The sequence below is a fragment of the Crinia signifera genome, chromosome 3 (genome assembly GCF_055691185.1).
Source record: "Crinia signifera chromosome 3, ASM5569118v1, whole genome shotgun sequence".
Taxonomy (NCBI): domain Eukaryota; kingdom Metazoa; phylum Chordata; class Amphibia; order Anura; family Myobatrachidae; genus Crinia; species Crinia signifera.
Window position 1 is genome coordinate 261909266 of NC_139219.1, and position 15814 is coordinate 261925079.

General features: G+C 44.7%; 1 protein-coding gene and 1 long non-coding RNA gene across 4 annotated transcripts in view; one reads left to right on the forward strand and one right to left on the reverse strand.

The window, feature by feature from the left end:
* Nucleotides 1–11866, reverse strand: part of NYAP2 (neuronal tyrosine-phosphorylated phosphoinositide-3-kinase adaptor 2) — a 155252-nt gene extending 143386 nt beyond the window's left edge. The window contains exons 1-2 of one of the 2 annotated variants that reach the window (XM_083177975.1): nucleotides 5328–5758; nucleotides 3795–3908 (exon numbers count right to left, since the gene is read on the reverse strand). The gene's annotated coding sequence lies outside the window, so the exon portion shown is untranslated. Of the gene's footprint in view, nucleotides 1–3794; nucleotides 3909–5327; nucleotides 5759–10621 lie in introns of those variants that run through there. The other variant, XM_083177974.1, reaches the window with a different exon arrangement.
* LOC146064463 (uncharacterized) lies at nucleotides 5929–10463 on the forward strand. 2 transcript variants are annotated; one of them, XR_014471812.1, is made up of 3 exons: nucleotides 5929–6166; nucleotides 7126–7318; nucleotides 10230–10463. It is a non-coding gene; the product is annotated as an uncharacterized LOC146064463 (long non-coding RNA). The 2 variants fall into 2 exon arrangements; XR_014471813.1 differs by having other exon boundaries at nucleotides 5929–6097.
* Nucleotides 11867–15814: the final 3948 nt, after the last annotated feature.

The following is a 15814-nucleotide window of genomic DNA, read 5'->3' on the forward strand; positions in this document are numbered from 1 at the left end:
AAGTGTGTTCACGTACTTCATTAGTGGTAAAGATCAAAGTTTATGAGAATGCTGGGTAGTACTTGTGGTCTGTGCTACAATACATTTATTGAAACAGGATCTGAATCATTAATCAATGATGTTTTAAATCTCAGCGTTCTAGGATTACATTGACAACAAATATGAAGTGACTTCCGTTTTCTCCCAGTAACCTAATAATCATTAACCTGTTTTGTGTACACATTGGACATATAGGCCCTTATTCAGATCTGATCGCAGTCCAAATTTGTTTTAAAAATGGGCAAAACCATGTGTAATTCAGGTGGGGCAGATGTAACATGTGCATAGATAATTAAATTTGTGCAAGTTATTTTGTTTCTGTGCAGGGTAAATACTGGCTGCATTATTTTTATACTGCAATTTAGATTTCAGTTTTAACACACCCCTCCCAAATTTACCTCTCTCTGCACATGTTACATCTGCCTCACCTGCAGTGCACATGGTTTTGCCCATTTTAAGAACAAATTTGTACTTTGATCAGATCTGAATAAGGGCCATAGTGCTCCCTTTTGACAGATATTTATATTTAAATGGAAATTAAAGATTTGACTATGAGAAAGTTCAGGTCTATTATTAAAAAACATTATGGATGTTCTCTAAAATACTGTATGTATATGTGTCCCCTTGTCTAATGTAATAAAGGAATACTGGTATTAGCTCAATGGAGGTTTATGGCAATAAGGGATCGGGCAATGTATTTCTGTTGCGGTATGAATGGTGTAATGGTTAGCATTACTGCATCACAGTGCTGAGGTCATGGCTTTCATTTCCACCATGGCCTTAACTGTGCAGAGTTTGTATATTCTCCCCGTACTTGCCTAGGTTTCCTCTGGGTACTCCAGGATTCTATCACAATCCAAAAATTGGATAGTAGGATAATTGGCTCCCAACTAATTAACCCTAGAATGTGTGTGTGTGCATGTACATTTGGTAGGGAATATAGATTGTAAGCTCCACTGGGGCAGGCCCAGATGTGAATGTTCAAATATTTTCTGTAAAGCGCTGCGGAATATGTGTGCGCTATATAAGAAACTATTAATAAATAAATAAATAAATAAATAAACCCTGTTGGTAGTGGTAGTTTCTAGTTTTTAGCTTTCGCAGCTATATACACCACACACACACACACACACACACACACACATACACCCTGCAACCCACTTTAGCTCTCATGTACAGCATCACTACTTTATTTAGGTTAAATTGTGTTGATGTTGAAGTATAATGTAACATACAGAATATACTGTATGCAATGTGTTTAATCATTAATTTTACTGTATGTGGTCTTAAAATGTAAATATATGTTACACATGGCAGTAGCACAGACCAGTGACCAGAACAGTGGGAGTATATTCTGTCAATAATGACAACGGATGACATTCATTTGTGTCAACATGAGAATACTGACATGGTTGTAATGCTAACATTGAAAATGGCAATGTGAGCGTAATGTTAACATAAGCCAGGTAACATTCAGCATGTGGACAACTTCTGTAAAGTTGACATGGTTCAAAGGTCAACACTGTCTTTTTCGTGTTATTCTATCCCTATCCCTAAGCTTAAACCCAACCCTATTTTGGCATTATGGCAAGTGTCGACATTAATTATGTTACCATGACAACGTTATCAATGTTGACTTTTTGCTGTCAATGTTGTTAAGGAAGACATTATGATCAATGACTTTCTGACTACATACCATCAGACAGAACCATAACAGGGCTTTTCTTAGCCATACATGCACCAGGGGCGGATTGGGATTTAAAACCAGCCCGGGAAATGTTTTCAAGCAGCCCTAAAGGGGGGCCGGGGGGTTGCTGCGCGCCGTAGGCGCGCCCGATTTTTAGGTGGGCGTGTCCTATCAATATGGGGGTGTGGTCTATTCCCATGAGGCCACGCCCCATTTTTTGCCGCTGTGGGGGCATGGCTAGTGGCTCTCTGAGCTGCTGGCTATGTCCCCAGCCCCTCAGGCTGCAGAATAGGCGCATGCGTACAGGGTCTATTCTGCAGCCTGTGGGGCTGGGGAGATAGAGACAGGGGGGGTAACAGGGAGTCTCCCAACTGGGCCACCTCCCTTGAACACATTATGTACCATAACAAGAGGGCCTTTTTTTCTATCGAAAAACCTGGGGGCTTTTGTGCATGCCCATTTGCAGCAGCTTCTCTTCCCATGTGTGTTTTTGGAGTCCAGGAGACTGCCCCTGCACATTGCTGCCTGCTTGACACTACCACAAGTCAATAGTCAGGACTAATCCAGTTAAATAGAAATAAGTTTTGGAATAATGTCTAATGGACATTACTGTGCTTTGTGTATAAGGACATTACTAATGTAGTGAGGTGTGAGGCTTAATGTGTGAGCGTCATTATTGTGTAGACTTATGTGTATACGGCCCTTACTAATGTGCTGGAGACGGAGAGATGGAACTTGTGCTAGCGCTACATGGTAGCAGCCAAAATTTAATAGTCCCCCTGCAATAACTGCATCCAGCCGAATCTAGTCAGTCAAGCCCGCCCCCCAAAAAAACGGATGACGACGGAAGCGCGGCCACTACTCACCACCGCCACGTTTCCGTCGTCATCCAGCGGCCGCAGCTGCTCACACAGTGCAGCATAGCCCAAAACAAATATGGCCACCATATGTGCATTTAATATATGCGGCAGCCAAATTTGTTTTGGGCAATGCTGCCGTTTGTGACCAGGCTGGGCATGCGGCCGCTTCTAACCAAGGTAAGCGGCCCAGCCAGAGTGAAATCTGGTCCAGCCCACCGTGAAACGGCCAGGTTTCCCGGTGGGCCAATCCGCCTCTGGACTACGTGTGTGTTTGTGTATAGATAGGTTTAGGCTAGGTGTGTGTGTATAGATAGGGTTAGGCTAGGTGTGTGTGTGTGTATGGATAGGGTTAGGCTAGGTGTGTGTGTGTGTATGGATAGGGTTAGGCTAGGTGTGTGTGTGTGTGTGTATGGATAGGGTTAGGCTAGGTGTGTGTGTGTGTATGGATAGGGTTAGGCTAGGTGTGTGTGTGTATGGATAGGGTTAGGCTAGGTGTGTGTGTGTATGGATAGGGTTAGGCTAGGTGTGTGTGTATAGATAGGGTTAGGCTAGGTGTGTGTGTATAGATAGGGTTAGGCTAGGTGTGTGTGTATAGATAGGGTTAGGCTAGGTGTGTGTGTGTGTGTGTGTGTGTATAGATAGGGTTACGCTAGGTGTGTGTGTATAAATAGGGTTAGGCTAGGTGTGTGTGTGTGTATGGATAGGGTTAGGCTAGGTGTGTGTGTATGGATAGGGTTAGGCTAGGTGTGTGTGTGTATGGATAGGGTTAGGCTAGGTGTGTGTGTATAGATAGGGTTAGGCTAGGTGTGTGTGTATAGATAGGGTTAGGCTAGGTGTGTGTGTATCGATAGGGTTAGGCTAGGTGTGTGTGTATCGATAGGGTTAGGCTAGGTGTGTGTGTATCGATAGGGTTACGCTAGGTGTGTGTGTATCGATAGGGTTACGCTAGGTGTGTGTGTATCGATAGGGTTACGCTAGGTGTGTGTGTATCGATAGGGTTACGCTAGGTGTGTGTGTATCGATAGGGTTACGCTAGGTGTGTGTGTATCGATAGGGTAACGCTAGGTGTGTGTGTATCGATAGGGTTACGCTAGGTGTGTGTGTATCGATAGGGTTACGCTAGGTGTGTGTGTATATAGTAGATAGAGTTACGCTATCTACTATATGGATAAGGTTCGGCTTCATGGTGGTGTGTACTAGCTACTAACCTGGCCTTCCTGTGGATGAAAAGAGCCTTCTTTTTAGGGAGATGCACTGGACCGGATTTATCTCATGTCATCACACTTTCGCTCTGGATACCTTCAGACGTACACACTCTGATACTGTAGGGCAAATAAGCGGTCATTACCTCGTGCACAGTGCTTGCCACCAGTATGTAGCTGGGCTGGTAGGTTCTGCCGCTTGGGAAGTACAGTGTACACTGACAGTAGTAGCATCATACCCTCACCACCAACCCCCCCCCAATAAGTCAGTCACACAGCATATGAGAGGCTGGGTAGATGGCACAGGCAGTGGGTGCAATGGGCACAGAGCCCCTGGTGAGAGCTGTGCAGAGCAGTAAGAGGGGAAGTTTGGTACTTACTGTCTCCCAGGCCCATCTGCTGGGCACACAAGCACCAGACACTGGGCAGCAGTGAGTAGAAGTTGCAGAGCACATTGCCCTGCATATGGTGCATTCTCACAGTGCAGAGCACCCCCGCATCTCCTGGTACTCACTGGGCTCCCCGCTCTGCGGCATGCAGTGATGATCAGAGTGGGGCGCTGCTAGGGCCCCATGACAGCAACTGTCATGGGGATATCCTGCACTGAGGGGGTGGAGACCGTGATGTGCTGCAGCAACACCCACTCATAGGAGGCACCGTCACACACAGGGCCGGTACTAGGGTGCTTGGCTCCCTCCAGCAAACTATACATTTTACGCCCTCCTACAAACAACATTGGCACAACCCTGTACCTCCCCTTGCACACACTGTACTACCGCCGCTTCCCTGCACCCCCTATGCCACAAACTACATGATTGCTACCCTGCACCCCACACACACACACACTACAAAACCATTGCTACCCGGCACTACTACTACCAGTACCCTGCACCCCTTTGCCACACACATTACACTACCGTCGCTACCTTGCAACCCCCCGCACTCACTACTTTACTGCTGTGACCCTGCATCACACTCACTACACTACCGCTGTTACCCTACACACACTGCGCTACCGCTGCTACATTGCACCCCACTCCACGCACAAACTACACTACCACAGCGACCCTACCTTATACGCATGTCACTACCACCAGTACACTGCTACCCTACTTTACACACACTACACTACCACCGCTACTCTGCACCCCACTCCGTGCACACACTAAACCACCTCCGCTACCCTACCATATACGCACCCCACTCCTCGCACTACAGCTGCTACCCTACTTTATACACAACACTACCACCACTACACTGCACCCCACTTCCCGCACACACTACACTATAGTCGCTACCCTATCTTACACACAATATGCTACCACCGCTACACTGCACCCCACTTTCCTCACACACTAAACTACAGCCGCTAACACCGCACCCCACCCCCCCCTGCCCAGCCCACATTACAATGCCCCCCTTTCCAGTACACATTACATTGTCGACCTCCAAGTACACATTTTACATGGCATCCCCCCAGCACAATTACAATGCCCTCCCCAGCACACATTAACACCCCTCCCAGCACACATCACATACCTGACTCTGTGCTGGTGTGGCTGGTTGTAGGGCTGGCTCCTCTCTCCATGCCTTTGGGCTCCTCCAGTGAGTGCACATGTGCACCATGCTCAGTAGTGGAGCATCGAGAGGAGTCACTTCCATCCGGGCTGCTGCTATAGGGGAGGGGGTAGCAGAGGGGAGATAGTTGTGGTGCAGACTGCAGAGCAGAGACTGCTCTCTATACTCACAGGGGAGGGGAGGGGGAGGGGGAGGGGGGGCGCGCGCGATGCTATCGCTGACCGACAAAAGCAGGAGTGGGGAGAGGCAGAAGGGACATAAAACATCCCATGCTGCCAGCACCGCTGTCAGGCACAGGCAGTGGCTGCTGGCAGTAATGGTATAGACCAGCAGGGAATCGGGATGCAGGGCAGTACCTCCCTGCTTTGCTACCGCCCGGCACCCTCTCACACATCCGCTCGGAGCTGGGACAGGAGCAGTGTACGGGGAACAGTGGGCGGAGCCGTGAGCCGTCACTCACGAGCTCCGCAAAGGAGCATGGGAGGAGCTGCACGCCCACGCATGCGCAGCAGCTCTCCCGCCGCCATCTTGGGCTAGGGCAAACACACAGCCGCGGCCGCTAACCGCTGAGACTGCGGTCCGCAGCCAGCCAGAGGGGAGAGTGGCCGGCCCAATTCTAATGTTTTATGGTGCGGCCCACCGGGAAGTGGCCCGGTTTCCCGGTGGGCCAATCCGCCCCTGACATGCACTGTGCTAGAATGGCGGTGGCCCGTTTCACTCTATAGCTGATGGTACATGATTAGAAAGTTTGTAACCATCGATTGTCCCAGCTAAAACATCCATCGAAGGCAACCATAAATGTATGAGGCGCTGAGAGCCATCCCTAGAGTAAAGCAAAAAAGAGCAAGTACAGATGTGACAATGCTCATCTTTGCCACTGAGCATCTTATTCTTGGCAAAGATGGCATGGCATGTGTACGAGCATCTATGATGGGTGTGCATATGCCTGGGCATGGCCATAACAATGAATGGGTGGTGTACCAAGTCACACCTGGGAGTGTGTGCGATATAATATATCCATGCTGCCGGTAAGAGGAGCGTGGCTACAGCTGTATCTGTATACGTACACAAACTATGTATTTATTTTCACATGCAGAGTTGCCGACATTCTGGCTATCCCTCCATGATAAGGCAGCCAGCTCAGCACAGCAGGGGTTGGTGCAGGTGGACATGAAGCAGCATAGGGAGCATGGTGGGGTGTGACCAACTTGACACAGCACTATAGGTGTGACATTCACGGGCACATCATCGTAGCCACTCCTCTGCTATACAATGCTGAGATTACAGGCATTGCACAGCGGGGGGCATCATCTGCCACCTGGATTGCCTACTTCACTTTGTAAATTGGTGGCTGGGTGGCATATAGTGGCAGAATCCTGGAGACTTGCCCTGATTTGACAAGTTCCCAACCATTCAGTGAGAGTAGTATGCACGCAACTATTAAGCAGCTTTATTATTACACTGAAATTTATATTTATATTTGAGTTTGGATACTCCCCTCTCACATCTAAATCTCTCTGCACATTACATCTGCCAAACCTGCAGAGCAGCATGGTTTTAGTAAGGAGTAAAAATACTTGTTTTCAACTTAAAATCTGCTGCAGCAACTGTGCTGAAAACATACTCAGTGTCCTGAATTATTGAAGAAAATTATACTTCATATAATTATGACAGATCCTTAGAACTTGACTACTTGTCACCTATAAGTAATAATCAAATAACATATGTAAATCTAATCTGGCAATCTTTTCCTTTTCAGGTGTGACTGGCACTGCAACATATGGGGACAACCAAATTATTGTTCTTTATCAACATGAGTTGATTTGATCAGTTACAGTAGAATAGCAAAGATTCCAGATAAATTCAAGCATGAAATACTGTAATTGACATAACTGCCAGTGATTGTGTCATTTTTAAAGCCTATGTGTACTTCTATGTTTAAAATCCCAATGGTATGTACTGGAGTTAGGGTTCGGTTTAAGCAGTGGTATATTATGAAAAAAGGAGGCCCATCTTCAGTCTCTGTATGGACCCAAATTAGCTCCATAGTCATTAGGTTGACATCATATTGGCGACACACAATAGGGGAACAGGTACAAAAAGTCAGCATGGTCATTCAGTTGACAGGTAAAAAGTTGACTGTATCTAAAGTTGAGCTGTAAAAAAAGTTGACACATGGTTGATACATTTTTTTTGTTGCACTTTTTTTTACCTTCTTCATACTTTAAAATCCACATGGACTATCAAGTGTAGCGAGCAAAGTGATACACTTATTGGGGTGTCACAGTGTAAAAATAAATAAAAAAATAAAATTAAAAAAGTGTCAACCAGTTTCATGCTGAATTTTTTGTCCTCTTGACCTTTTGTACCTGTTGTCCATACACCCATTTGACCTTTAACAGATTAACTTAATGATCATATCGGCCTTTTGATCCTTTCAGCCATGTTAATGTCATATGGGGTTGACATATGGCCGTTCAAACTAATATGGGTCCATTGATCCATACCTGGTTTGGGGTATGGTTAAAACACTCACTGGGTTTTGAACACCGGGATGCCATTGTCGGCAATCTGGCTTTTCAGATCCTCATTCCTGGGATACTAATGCACTTAAATCAGAGCTTTACTGGAGATTTCTTACCAAAACTCTCACTTTCTGAATCTCTCATCCTATTAAATTTCACCCTTTGTGTGATGATTAATGATGTTTTTCCCTATAGAGTGTAATCTTGCGAGCAGGGCCCTCCTACCTCTGCTACCTTTGTTGGTTTGTTACTACCCAATTTGTTTTATCACTAATTACAATTGTAAAGCACAATGGAATATACTACACTATATAAGAAACTGTAAATAAACCAGGGTTGCCGCTTGCGCTACAAGTTTTGGGGGCGGGGCTTAACGGTGATGTCATTAAGCCCCGCCCCCATTACGGCAAATAGCCGAAATAACTGATATCCATGGAGGGGGTGGGGCTAAAATGACACAATTGTGCCGTTTTAGCTCCGCCCCCTCCCCTGAGACCCACGGATTGCGGCATATAAATGCCGCGATCGGGGGGGCTCAGTGGGGGTCCCCCTGATTCCGGGAGGGTTGCCCACCCTTCCGGGGGCCGGGAGGAAGGACCCGATTTTCAGGAGACTCCCGCAAATTCCGGGAGGGTCGGCAACCCTGAAATAAACAGATAAATGTTTCAGACCTAGAAAGTTATACCTGTATATTGCTGCTCTGAAGCTGAGAAATAAAGACTAAATGGCAATGAGTTTGTGTCAAAAAATCTAAAACAATACAGTCTCACACTAGATGAATTAACAAGTTCCATAATTGGGGGAGATGCTACTTTCACCTCTTATGCATTTCTTCATAAGTGCTTGATGTACTTTTTTCATTATTAAACATCATGTAACCGGACAGTTTTCAACATGATCTCTTGTGCACATCTTTTGTGGATAGTCAGTTGGAGCTAATTTTCCTAATATTTCCATAACACCTGCTCTATACACAGTACAGACTATAACATTGAAACTTGACTGCCATTCCCTACTTTATGATACTGCATGTTGTAAAGTTTTAGTTTAATTTAGACATACAGTATTATAGCCAGTTTAATGCACAGTACATGTTTTGCTCTTAATGAGGTCATGCATTTACTATTGTATCTGTGGAACAGGATTTCCAACAGTCGAGACTCTAGTCTAGATGATAAGCGGATGTGCAAAAGTCAGACCAGCAGCAGTGACAAAACAAGATTCCATCTGTGTGTCCAAGATATATATAAATATATATAGTAATGGAAGAATGTGTCACTCCAGGGGCTTCACCAAAAAGAAGTTTATTGGCGCATGTCAAGACATGCGCCAATAAACTTATTTTTGGTGAAGCCCCTGGAGTGACACATTCTTCCATTACTATATTGGAGTACGCTGTGACCCCCATGTGAGCACCCGGGCAAGCATACCTCAGCCATTACCTGTTGGCATTGGAGTGCCAGACCTCCCCTGCATCTATATATATATATATATATATATATATGTCTAGTACCTGTTTGTGTGTCTCCGAAACACTGCCATCTGTTGGCAGCATGTGAAACTGCATCTCTTTGTCTCTCACACATGCACAAACACAGAGGCAATCACAAGGAAGCAGACTAGTTTTCGAAGCATATGCTGCAACCGGGTTACTAGTATTTATATAAGCTAACAGGGCTGCGAAATAGGCAAGCTTGGTGACTTCCCTACTTTGTGTTCTGACACAGAAATTGTATGATGTAAGAAATCTTCAATGTCAGCTCACTTTTCCAACCATTTACTGCATAAGCTACTGTAAATGTTCAAAAAGCATCTTATGCAAAAGTCAAAATAAATTATTACAAAATACACACATATAGAAACAACTGTTAACACTTTATCTAGTTGACTACACTATACTGTAGTTTATGTATGTAGCACCTAAAACTACACATGCCCTGTGTAACTGCAGCACACACACGCAATAAGCACAGGCAATGTGACTTGTGTTGTGTTTATGCCTTTTGCTGACACATAAACACGAGCAGTTCCATGCCAGGCATAATCCCTTGCAAATACCATGATTTCCTGCACAGTACTGCACATTTGCTAGAAGTGCAACATGAAGTAATCCCTTGCAAATACCATGATTTCCTGCACAGTACTGAACAGTACTGCACATTTGCCAGAAGTGCAACATGAATAAATGAAACAAGAAAACAATTCACCCATGACCTAATGTACAGTATCTTTATGATCACAGCCATACTAAGCATTATAAACCTTATTTATGAAAATAAGAATCTACTGCACAAGTTGCATCGTTCACTTCAATACTGTTTTTTTTTTCTTCTTCCAGAAATTCCAAACTGATCCATAGTGGGCTAAAATGATCACATATGTTCCCTTCATCCATTATTCATTATATCCTAAAGCAAAACAACTTACCAGCTGGCAAAAGGTAGTGTGAGGGAAGAGGATATGTCTCTATAGAAAAGGTGAATGAAAAACTGCTATTCTCAAACAAGCACAGAAAAGTGATATAACATGACTGTAACATAAAGTGTTTATAAGAACAAATGCAAAGGGCAAAATGACAAAGACATTTAAGTACTAAATACATTTAGACTTCTAATATCAAGAAAATTGTTATGTATCTCCATAAAAGTGATGTACTGTGGTATATAGATAGGTAAAGTGTATCTTCAGGGACAGATATTATACTTTTATAAACATAATTAGTATACATACCGAAAACAACAATGGTCTAGTCGAGCAGTATAATAACCAAATGTGACTTTTTATCACCAGAAGCCCTTCCTCAGGGCTGGTCTCAGTGCAATCTGAAAGGATATTTCAGCACCATACAGCAGACTTTAATGTGTACTGTCTTCAGCTAAAGTGCATTTTACCATGAAGTAGTCCACAGTGTCCAATTCTGCATCCTTAGATGATGGTATCCTATTAACCTTCTCAATAAAGGCTTTGGCCTTTAAAGTTGGCTACAGTGTTGGTGGAGAGCTTGACATACAATGAAATGTTTCCTCTTTAAATTCGGATGCAACCCTATGAGCGCATAGATAATGGGTGGGTGCCAATATTATCCTGGACTGTGGTCCAGGAGAGAAGAGCCTTGATACTGCCTCTCCACTTTACTACACAGAAGATTACAGCACCATCCAATGCAGTCATACTCAGCCGTCCGGGGTGCCTCATTGGAATAAACTCCGAGGAGGCAAAAATAGATAGAAAATAGGAAACAAAATCGCAATCTATTGGCAATGGCTTATTCCTCAGTAAATGATGCGTCTCATTCCTGGCTCATGGTGTCCTCCCTCCCCTGTGAAAGCCGGCAGACTTGCACTCCCTCTCCCTCTCAGGCTGCTGCTGCTCTCTGTTGATGCTTTTGTAGTGCAGATGAATCAGGGATAGTGGAACAAAGAAAGTGCCTACCTTCTCCCCAAATAAACTGTGGTCAGTCTCTTCTTTAGCTTTGCAATCCGTCCTCTTCCACCACAGGGAGCAGTGAGCATTCCAGCACCTTGGACAGCTCCTGCTAGTCAGGCCCATTGGAAACGTCTGTGGATAGAGCAGATGCAGAGAGAAGCCGGAGAACACAGCAGCATCATTTCGGTTTCTTCCACAGGGTCCTCAGTAAGGCATCCTCAAATCAGATGATGTCACTCTCCAGCCGAAGTCACAGTCCAGATAATCAGGAGTAACGTTAAAAATAAAACAGACAGTCTGTGAGCTCATTCCTCCCTAGTTCTGTGTTAAAGCAGAATGCACAGGCAAGAACAAAGGCTGCAGAGCGAACTGACACTTAGCCCATGTTGCCTCTACAGAAAGCAAGCAAGTGATGAGCTAGGAGGGTCATGTCTGGGAATCAGAGTGGCACACGCTGCTCCTGGCATAGCTTTTGCACTCTCTTCCTCATGGTGCGGCAGCAAAATGCATGCATACAATTCAGGCTGACGTGTATCAGGTTGCTGCTGCTGCTGCTGGGGTAGAAGGAGGAGGAGCTCAGTAACCTCGTCCAAACAACCCCCCACCACCTGCTTCCACTGCATAAATACAGAAGGGCCCTGTAATAAAGCTGCAGAGACTGTCCCATGTGTCTGGACACTTTTGTCTGAGGAAGACATAAATATTCTCAGTGTACTATAGACATGGATTTCAAAGTTTCAAGTGACACAGTTCAATCACTTAGCCCACAGGCCACCTTTGTTGTATTTCTAAAGCTATACACAATTGCTTTATAGACTGAATTGTAATATAAAGGGCATTAGGTCTCAGTGCGAGATGTAAAACATTAGCTCAGTCACTAAACTTAGTTCTAATACAGTATATTGAGCATTGATACCGAAACATGTGAGTGTTTTACTGATTACAAAGCAATGCAGAAATAAAATAAATGTGCACATGCAATTGTCACGTGAGCCAGTGATTGTACTAAAATATTATCATGTTTAAATTACACTAAGGACTTAATGCCTAAAAAAATAAAAGCTGCCAGTAAGAGCTTTAATACGGATGTATTTTCCGCACTCATATAATTAGTTATTTTTTTATATTTTATTTGTTGATTTATATTATCTACACTTCAGCAGGCTCCTAATACAAAATATAATAAACCTACATCACGGGCCTGGGGTCTCACATGGGGAAAAAAATAAGTAGTATTTGTGTAAAAAACACACACAAAATAACAGGATCTAAAGTAGCTTGGCAAACGTTGTAATGCATTTCTATAGATCTAGTGGTTTCAGGGGCCTTTTGCTGTAGTTGTATACCACTTACCTGGATTTCCCATGCAAATAATTGGGTCTGATCGTTGCCAAGCACAAGTTTGGCGACATTACATTTACAGGGGTATGGGTAAAAACCGGAACAGGACAATACCCCTGGACCGCCGGACTGGACACCAAAATCTGCAGTACTGAGATTGTAGTGGCCGGTCTGGGGGGTGTCCTGTCCGGGGGTGTCCTGTCCGGGGGGGCTGCCTGTGACACCTGTCACCAGGGAGAGGAGGAAGGGGAGAATAAAGCCTCCCTGTATTGTCTGGGCAAGTAGTAAAAACCGGACTGGCCAGACCACACGGGGAGGCTGTAATCTCCCCTTCTCCATGTCCCTGATTATAGCTATCACAGGGACCGCCCCGGACAAGACACCCCCTGGACGGGACACCCCCCCCCCGGACCGGACACCACAAGCTCTGGACTGCAGATTTTGATGTACGGTCCGGCGGTCTGGTGTTTAGTCCGGGTCCGGTTTTTACATAGTCCCCATTTACAGTGAGAAGTGTGTTTAGTGATGCTATAGTAGTATTTGGGGGGGGCACTGCAATGTGAATCATTTACCATAAGCGGTGCCTCCCACTAACAAGTGTAGGGGATGAAGCACCAGGGGTTATCAATTAAGCTTCTAGAAGACATTGCCACTTTTATCCAGAACAGCTCTCCCCTGGTGCACCTGCTTGCCTCGTGAATATTCTTTACTATGGGGGGAGGTTTAGTGTTGGCGGTGGGTGGGTGGCGGTGAGGGTTGTGGTATAGCACATCGACAGGGTTTAGATCGACCAGGGTATAGCCGACCACCCTTAGTCGACCTGGCTTAGTTAGACACATAAAGATAATCGGTGGCCACTAGAGCGGCAGTAATGCTAGTTAGACACTGGCGGCAGACTCAAGGTCGACAGGATTTTTTGGGGGGATTTTTTGGCTGTTCCACTTGGATCATTCTGTACTACCCAAGTGGACATAGAGTTAGAATTGAATAGCACCATCCCGATGTACTGTGGCGGCAAAGTTCTTAAGGTGGAACCATTACTTTATGTACAATGTTCGACAACGTAAGCTTGGCAGCCTGAAGCAAAGTATTCTTCACACGCCACAAGCATTAGAACATACATGCCAGTTGTATAACCTTCATTATACAGTATGCACAGGGGCAGTATGAATGGTGAGTCCCCGAGTGCCCATAGACATGTGTTTACCAGCATTACAAGGGGCATCTGGAAACTTTAATCAGGCCATGTTACTGTGGAACAACATAAACATGAGGTCCTATGCAGTGCCATAATCTGAACTGGAGCACTGTAATGTGACATCATTTGAGCTGGGGACACTATGTCATAAAATTAATTGGTAATACTATGTGGCATAATGTCTACTGGCATCCCAACAATGTTACATAATGTGAACTAGGGCACTACTATGGTTCATAAAACAAGCTAGGGCACAACTATGGGGCAATACATTAATTAGGTCAATGCTATGGTTCCGAAAATGAACACAGAGTTCCAGTGGAGAAGCAGCAGGAAAGAAGCTGCCACCCTCTGCGAGGAGCAGGAAACATGTAGCAGCCTGGACATTAACCATCCCAGCCGGCCAGTGAAGGATAATCTCCCTCACACTACTAGCATCCCCCCCCCTCCCGGCACAGGTTAGCGGCGGTAGCCGCCAAGAGTAATCCCCCCTGGGGCAGGTTAGCAGCAGCCACGGACAGCACCCCCCCCCCAGAACTGGATAACCACCAGCACTTTCCTCACTCCAAAAACGTGGTGGGCCTGCGGCTCTTACATGCCTTGCGTATAGCACTGTATAAAAGTAATGGCATGCAGGTCTCACAAAAGGCATTATCCTGGAGTAGGGCTAACTTTCAGTGTTTTGTCATGGAAATGAATTACCCCCACTCAATGCTGCACTCAAAACAGCTAAAATGAAATCATTTCTGTTGATTTAGTATTATTAACCTTAATAACAATAATTCCCAGTAATATCCAGTCAATTTTGACCACCTTGCAGCTCACACTAATGTTCACCAATATTGTTGAAAGGTTACCTGGCTTAACTAAACACCATACATCAGTTATTCCTGTTAATGTGTTGCAAACTAGTATGAAAGGAATAACCAATATTTAAACAAAAAAGACTGTTACCGATTCCCCCAAAAATACAGCCTATAAAGAAAGGCATAATAATGGCTTATTTTTATCTCAGACAAGAACTGCTGCCCCTGGTGGCTGACTTACATTAACACAAAAAACATCCTCATCATCAACATTCTCCTCATCATCATCATCAATATCCTCATTAGAGTCAGATATACATATAGCCCCCTCACCCTGATGCACTTCTATTGTAGCATACAGTAGGAGCTCATCTCATCTATCTTCCTTAGGCCATGGCTCAGGATGGCTAGCCATGGCTATCCTATTGTTCTCAACTGCAATACAATACATAGAACAATAGAGTAGGGGATTAGCAGAGTAATCCAATTACTAACGTAATCCAATTATAGAGATAGATGGCAGTGGCTCCATCTGTACTTAATTCCTATGTCACCATCTTTGCTTCTACTGCCCATCCACACATAGAGACTGCAGATATGGTGTAAGGATGCTTCTCTACAAGTGTCAGATATATTAGTCTCACAAATAGCTAACGTGGCTACCTCTAGACTCTCCTCAGGAATTTGTGAACACACACACTGGGCCTTATTCTAGTTCACTCTTAGAGGCAAATTCCTTCTCAGATGGACAAAACCATGTGCACTGCAGGGGGGGGGGGGGGCAGATGTAACGGGTGCAGATATAATCAGATTTGGGTGAGTTATTTTGTTTCTGTGCAGGGAAAATACTGGCTGCTTTATTTTTACACTGCAATATAGATCTCACTTTGAAGAAAAACCCCACCCAAATCTAACTCTCTCTGCACATGTTACATCTGCCCCACCTGCAGTGCACATGGTTTTGTCCATCTGATAAGGAATTTGTCTCTAACAGTGAACTAGAATAAGGCCCACAGTCTGTTATTTAGTCTTCAAGTTCTTTTTATAGGGCAATTATTTATTTGTCTTACATGTGACAGTTTCACTACCTGTCAGTGCATGGAAGGGAAAGTTTCCTTCAATCAAGTAGTTAGTTTGTTAGTTAGTTAGTTG